Below are 7,500 nucleotides of genomic sequence, written 5' to 3' on the forward strand. Positions count from 1 at the left end.
AATTATAATATTATCTTTATAACAATAATGATGGTGATGTTGATGTTGATCTTGATGATTGATGATGATGATGATACTAATAATACTGTAAAAATGATAAAGATAATAATAATGTTACCATTATTTCTGTCTTTATACCAATACAGAATATAATAATGATAATTGGGGATGATGACGATAGGAATAATTAATAATTAAAAACGGTGCCAATGATAATAATAGCATTAACAACAATATCAAAGTTAATAGAAATGGCGATATAAAACCAAACTGTGATAACAATGACTACATTAACTAAATCAATGATAACGAAGCAAATCTAGATGACAAAAAAAATAATCAGATATCTGTCTGTATGTGTTGCAAATTCCCAACGATTTCGGAACAAAACATTTCTCTGGAAACACGGATACACAGCACATGAGAGTCAGCGTCAGTCACAAAGCTAGAATTGCCTTTGCAAAAGAGACCAATGCTGATGGAGTCGGCGATGCTGATGCAAAACGAATGAATAAAAAAAACAAAAAAAAAAACACGTGGAACAGTGATGGTCAAGCTCGTGATGATTAAAAAAAAAGTGAGAGGAATAGAGAGACAGAGAGATAGAGAGATAGAGAGAGAGAAAGAAAGCGGGAGGGGTTAAGGAGAGAGAGAGAGAAAGAAAGAAAGAAAGAAAGAACGAAAGAGAGAGAGAGATATAAAGAGAGAGCCAGCGAGACAGAGACAGAAAGGGGAACCGACACATACGTGATTACATCCGTAAATTTATGCTTTTCATATCAGGATTTCGAAAATAGTTCTTGCTGATATCCTCCTTTTGTAAACTGACATGGAATTTATTGAAAGAAAAATACAGAGGAAAAATATTTACGCTTTTAACAAATGCCTATCAGACTTGAAATACGAGTAAAGACTTTGAAACACTGAACGACGGGACAGAAAGAATTAATAAAAGTGATTATAAGATTTGAACACAGAAATTTTCAAATATTTGCAAATAAAAAACTATGATTTACATCCCTCAGATATATGATTCTCCTTAATTTAATTGACAGTCAATATCGCGGTGCCTAAATTAGAAATCACGTAACGATCTCATTTATATGCAATCATTTATATGTAATTAAAGTTCCCTAATTATTTGAACCCAAAAGTTACTCGTTGCTATGGTCACGCGCTTTTCCTGAATAGAAATCAATGTTTAGCATATTAATGAACTGTATGGGGTAGAGATTTAGGTGCATTGCTGATCGTGATATTATAAACATCATGCTTGTAATTACTCTATGTTGTTCTAAACATATGTTCTTTTTTTTATGGCCACGTGTTTTTTTTTTTTTTTTTTTTTTTTTTTGCTTGTTTTATGGCAGCGAATGTATAAGGCTTTAGAGATACACTGTCAACCTTAAGAAGGCTTATCTACTTGTTATTCGCTGTGCGCTATTAGCAGGTATCTCGAAATATCAAAAGTTGATCACACGTCGCATGTAAAAACTAGAGCAAGTTGAAACCGCTGTCCAAATAAGGTCAGTGGCATCATTAATTATCTTGCGTCAATTGGGATCAGTATGTCAACGAAACTGAATGAAGTGATCAGACCGAATCACCATGCGTTATCTCATCAAATAGGTATTAATTGATACAAAAAAAAACAAATAGAAAAAAAATGGATGAAGTGATGACCCTGTTGACTAAACCTGAACTCTGATTTTACTTTGATAACTAGAAGATGTTGAGCAAAACATGTTATTATGATATTTATCTTGTGTTGAGCTAAAGGAAGAAATCTAGAGAATTTCTCAACGCGTAAAGGAAGAGCACAAATGTGATCTGTAGCGTAAATTGTTGAGGCAAATAATGTTATTTTTCTGCGAATCTTTGCAATATGAGATTTACAAAATAACGAAATTGGAATCTTGTGAAGAAGGGGATTTAATTATTAAACGCAAATAAGGTTACTTTAAACATTTTGTGAACATTTTTCTACATATTTCCCTGAATTCCAGATTATTTTTTCAACTTTGAATTTTTCTTTCATTCCAACAGCAGGAAAACACACGCATTATGCCCGTGTATGTATGTGTGTGTGTGTGTGTGTGTGTGTGTGTGTGTGTGTGTGTGTGTGTGTGTGTGCGTGTATATGTGTGTGTGTGTGTTCATATATAGGCCTACACACGTTATATAAACATTGATTAGTTGATAATGAGAAAGATCGATGCTTATATGCCAAACACATATAGTCCATGTACCAAGCTTTACATATTAAACCTAAACCAATCTGGCTTCATAAATCCATTATAAAGTATATTGTGAAATGACTTCGATTACGTTAGTTGCTCCTTAAATATATAAGAAAAACAGTTAAGAAATCTAACAACAACGAGGCGCTGAAATGATAACATCCACGAAAGGAAAATATGAACCATCTAAGAATTGTTAGTTAAGACTAAAAAATTCTTAGACGGTTCATATTTCCTTTTGATTGTGATCATTTAGAACGTGACGCGATTAACCTTGAATTATGTAAATAAGAGCCAAAGTTGCCTGGCCTCATGCGACATAACCGAGCATCCCGCTGCTTTGTGTTCATTTATGGCATAATTATCTCGTCGCGAAGGGTTTTTTTTTTGTGAAACCTTGACCTCAGTTTGAATTTTGTGCGAAAGTTTTGCCTTAGAAGCAGAAGAGTAAGCCAGGAAATGGGAAAATGAAAATAGAGAAAAATCAGATTACCGAGAAAACGCGTAAAAAAGTAATATAGAGGTAAGAGATACGTAGAAACAAACAAACAAACAAAAAAATAGGATGGTAAAAAGGAAAAGGAAAAATGAAAATAGAGAAAAATTAGAATACCGAAAACACGCAAAAAAGGTAATATAGAGGTAAGAGATACGTAGAAACAAACAAACAAACAAAAAATAGAATGGTAAAAAGGGGAAAAATCTAAAATATGTGTTCAGCAATGATAAACAAACATGCATCGACTGCAGTTACTTGTGGTGATCATAGAAATTATCATTCTTGTTGTAGTTACTATATTAACGATAGATGGAATGGTAATAAGGAAAATGATCACAAAAGTAATAATAGAGTTTATAGAAATATTATCGAAGAAGACTATAAGCAAGATAAATATCATGATGATGATAATATAGAAATATAATCAATGCATACAATAATAACATTAATGATTATGTTAGTAGTAATAGTGATAATAACACCAACAGTACTAATGATAGTGATAACATACCAATAATTATTATATTATTATCATCATTATTATTCTCATTATCATCTTTGTTACGGATAGTAAAAATGATAATAATGATAATACTAATAATGGTAATGATAAAAACGATGACAATAATAACTAGAATCACTCTGAGAGCGCATACCTCCGCCAAGGCAATAGGGTTACTGATGCAATGAAAATATATACACGAATAATTTCATAAAAATCACATTTTTCTCAAGTACACTGGTAACATCTGTAAACACAACTTCTTTGGCGGAGGTAATAAAGTTAATGATGATAATAATAGTTACCCTTAATGTCATTTACGAACCAGGATCCGGATCATGAGCTGAATCACCGACAAATCTGAATGAATCTAAATTAGGCGAAGACACACTTCTGGTAAATATTTCTGTTAATAAACTTTTGATGATAATGATAACGATAATGAAGATAATGATACTACTACTGCTGCTACTACTAGTAGTAGCGATAATAATGGTAATGACAATAACAATAATAATGATATGAAAAATAAGGATAATGATAATAATAATGATGAAAATAATGATAATGATAATGATGAAAACAATGATAATAATGATAATAATAATAATGATAATAACAATGATCATAACAATAATGTTAATAATGATACGAATACTACTATTACTAATAGTGATGATAATGATAATGATGATAATGATCTTAAAATAATAATGTTGATAATAGTAACATATTTAATAATAATGATAACAATGATGATGATAATGATGATGATGATGATAAAATAGAAATAATAATGATAACTGATAAAAACGGCGATAATAAGGATATCAATCAAAATTATAAGATTACAAAGATAATGATAATCATGATAATAAAAAAACGACTACAGTGATATGAAAGCGAAACAAACAGAAAGATTAAGAAAGGTAAAAAAAGGATTCCATCTAAGCTAATTCTTTTGTAAGAACATCGCATATCCTTTTGTCCTTTCGTGTATCGACAAAAAAAAAAAAAAAAAAAAAAAAAAAAAATATATATATATATATATATATATATATATATATATATATGTACATATATATATATGAATATATATATATATATATATATATATATATATATATATATATATATATATATGTAAGAACATGGCATATCCTTTTATTTTTTCGTGTATCGACAAAAAAAAAAAAAAAAAAAAAAAAAAAAAAATATATATATATATATATATATATATATATATATATATATGTATATATATATATATATATATATTTATATATATATATATACATATATATGTATATATATATATATATATATATATATATATATATATATATATATATATATATATATATATGATAACTAGACAACCGTGATAGAAAAAATGTTATTCATTTTAAATTCACAAACCACCCCCCCCCCCCCCCCCAAGACAACGGCTTTATGCATTATGCATTCACAACGGTTTAAGTGCGTAATGCCGTGCCTAGGCTAGTGCAATGAAAAAGTGTTGTGCAACTTATGCAACGAATAGCTCGGGGAAAGTTGGAGAATTTACGTTGCCTAAGTAGAGTATCTCTCTCTCTCTCTCTCTCCCTCCTCTCTTTATTACTCTCTCTCTCTTTTTTCTTTCTCTCTGTCTCCGTCTCTGTCTCTCTCTCTCTCTCTCTCTCAATCTCTCAATCTCTCTCTCTCTCTCTCTCTCTCTCTCTCTCTCTGTCTCTCTCTCTCTCTCTCTCTCTCTCTCTCTCTCTCTCTCTCTCTCTCTCTCTCTCTCTCTCTCTCTCTCTCTCTCTCTCTCTCTCTCTCTCTCTCCTTCTCTCCCTCTCTCTCTCTCTCTCTCTCTCTCTCTCTGTCTCTCTCTCTCTCTCTCTCTATCTCAGTCTCTCTCTCTCTCTCTCTCTCTCTCTCTCTCTCTCTCTCTCTCTCTCTCTCTCTCTCTCTCTCTCTCTCTCTCTCCGCATACAACGGGGAGTATAGCTTGGGGAAAGTTGGGGAATTTATCTTGCCTAAGGACAGTTTCTCTCTGGAGCGCCCGGCACGCACAAGGGAAAATGTGAACGAAAGAAGAATAAGTAAAAAAAAAGAAAAGAAAAAAGAGAAAAAAAGAAAAGAGAGAATAAAAGATAAATTAAATCAAGAGACTGCATATCGCTGTTTGTGGAGTGAAGGAATCTAAAAATCAAGGCAAATGCATTGTGAATTGTTGATCGTTTTGTAAAGATTTTTTCTTTTTCTTTTTTTTTGTATCTAACGAGATTTTGAAGAAAAAAAAACATTCCTATTGTTTTCGACCTTGAGTTTCATAGTGTATGCGCGTGTGAGTTTAACAGAGACAGGAGTTTAAAAACCTGTCTTTTCATTTGCATCGAAATACCTTGCCTTCCAAACGCGAATTTTACCTGTTCTGCCTTTCTCTCGCTCTTTATTTTTCATCCTTTCCATCTCTCTCCCTCTTTCTCCCTCTCCCAGTCTCTCTCTGTCTCTCTCCCTCTGTCTCTCTCTCTCTCTCTCTCTCTCTCTCTCTCTCTCTCTCTCTCTCTCTCTCTCTCTCTCTCTCTCTCTCTCTCTCTCTCTCTCTCTCTCTCTCTCTCTCTCTCTCTCTCACTCTCTCTCTCTCTCTCTCTCTGTCTTTCCCTCTCTCTCTCTTTCTCTTCTTTCTTCTCTTCTCTTTCCCTATCTTTCTATCGATGTCAACCTCTCTCTCTCCCTCCCTCCCTCTCTCCCTCCCTCCCTCCCTCCCTCATTCCCTCTCCCTCCCTCCCTCATTCCCTCCCCCTCCTTTCCTCCTTCATTCCCTCCCTCCCTCCCTCCCTCCCTCTTTCTCTGGGATTAACAGCTCAGCATGGAACAAAAGCGTGTGAACCGATCCCGGGCAGGAGGTGATCGCTGCCCATTGAGCTTAAAGCCTTTCCGATTTTTCACGGAGTCTTTTCCTTGCGAAATGGCCAATGAAAAGACAGCAAAAGAAGATGCGTAAATGTAGAAATATGAGTGTATACATATGTGTGTGTGTGTGTGTGTGAAATTATGTATGTAAATTGAACATGGATATATATTCACATACATATTCCCATAAATATTTAACTGTACATAATAAGCAATAGTACATTTAAATCGTGTCTCATAAAAAACTGATATCACCGATGAATCAAAAGAGACTCCTCTGATATTTAAGTTAAGTTAATTGATAGTTAAGAATGTTTCTAATATTGTTAATTAAGTTAACTGATAGTTAAGAATGTTTCTAATATTGTGTGGTAGTTGGTACCAGGTCACGAGTTTTTTGTATTTGCTTTTCCTCTATTTTCGTACCTGACCTCTTGACATGTATTCTCTCTTCTCTGGATAAAGATGCAGGTATTATTAGTGCATGTGTACTGAACTTTAAACTATTTTAATTTATATGTGTGAGGTCACGGTCATACTTTTTAATATTCCAAGCGTTGCTCTCGCGTCAGAGTCCTATTTTTTTTCTTTTTTTCTTTTTTGTTTCCTTTTTTTTTCTTTTTTCCTTTCTTCGTTTTTCTTTTTTTTCTTTGTTCTTTTTTGGTTTGTTTTTTGTTTTTGTTTTTCATTTTTTCTTTGTTTTTTCTTTCTTTCTTTCTTTTCTTTTCTTTTTTCTGCTTTTCAGTTTTCTGAGTTTGAACATGATCCTCGTTTCAGGGCTTCTTTTATTTTTCATGCAGCTTAGGCAAATGAATGTGGCCATTAGTTTTGTATAGATTTCCCACAGGTGTTATACGAACCTTAAATGTCATGTACCTGGTTTGTATGGATGCGCTCGGTACGGCAGCCTTCGAATGGAAATTACTTGTGTTACTGTCTTTTTATTTCATTTTTTTTATTTTTTTTTATTTTTTTTTATTTATTTATTTTTTTTTTTTTATCAATCAAAGTTGTTTGCAGAATCACTATGGCGAACTTGTGAATCATAGATAAGATAGTTTTGAGGTATGTTCGATTTATCTTTTACTCATATTGTGTACCGGGTAGGGCTTTATATGCATATTTGTGAAACACCAAATATATTAACTGTTTTCCTATAATCGCGTGACTTTTGATTAAATGTGTTTCATTCGTTATATAACTTTGGAGCCAATGTTTTGTTTGTTTGTTTGTTTGTTTGTCTATAAAGATTTCGTGGATGATTCTATTGAAAGCCTTGGATAGATCGCACGATGAAGGTTTACTTACTTGTACCTTGTTATAATACTTTTCCAGTAAACAGCTTATTACACAAACTATGT

The sequence above is a fragment of the Penaeus vannamei genome, chromosome 18 (assembly GCF_042767895.1).
Source record: "Penaeus vannamei isolate JL-2024 chromosome 18, ASM4276789v1, whole genome shotgun sequence".
Taxonomy (NCBI): Eukaryota; Metazoa; Arthropoda; class Malacostraca; order Decapoda; family Penaeidae; genus Penaeus; species Penaeus vannamei.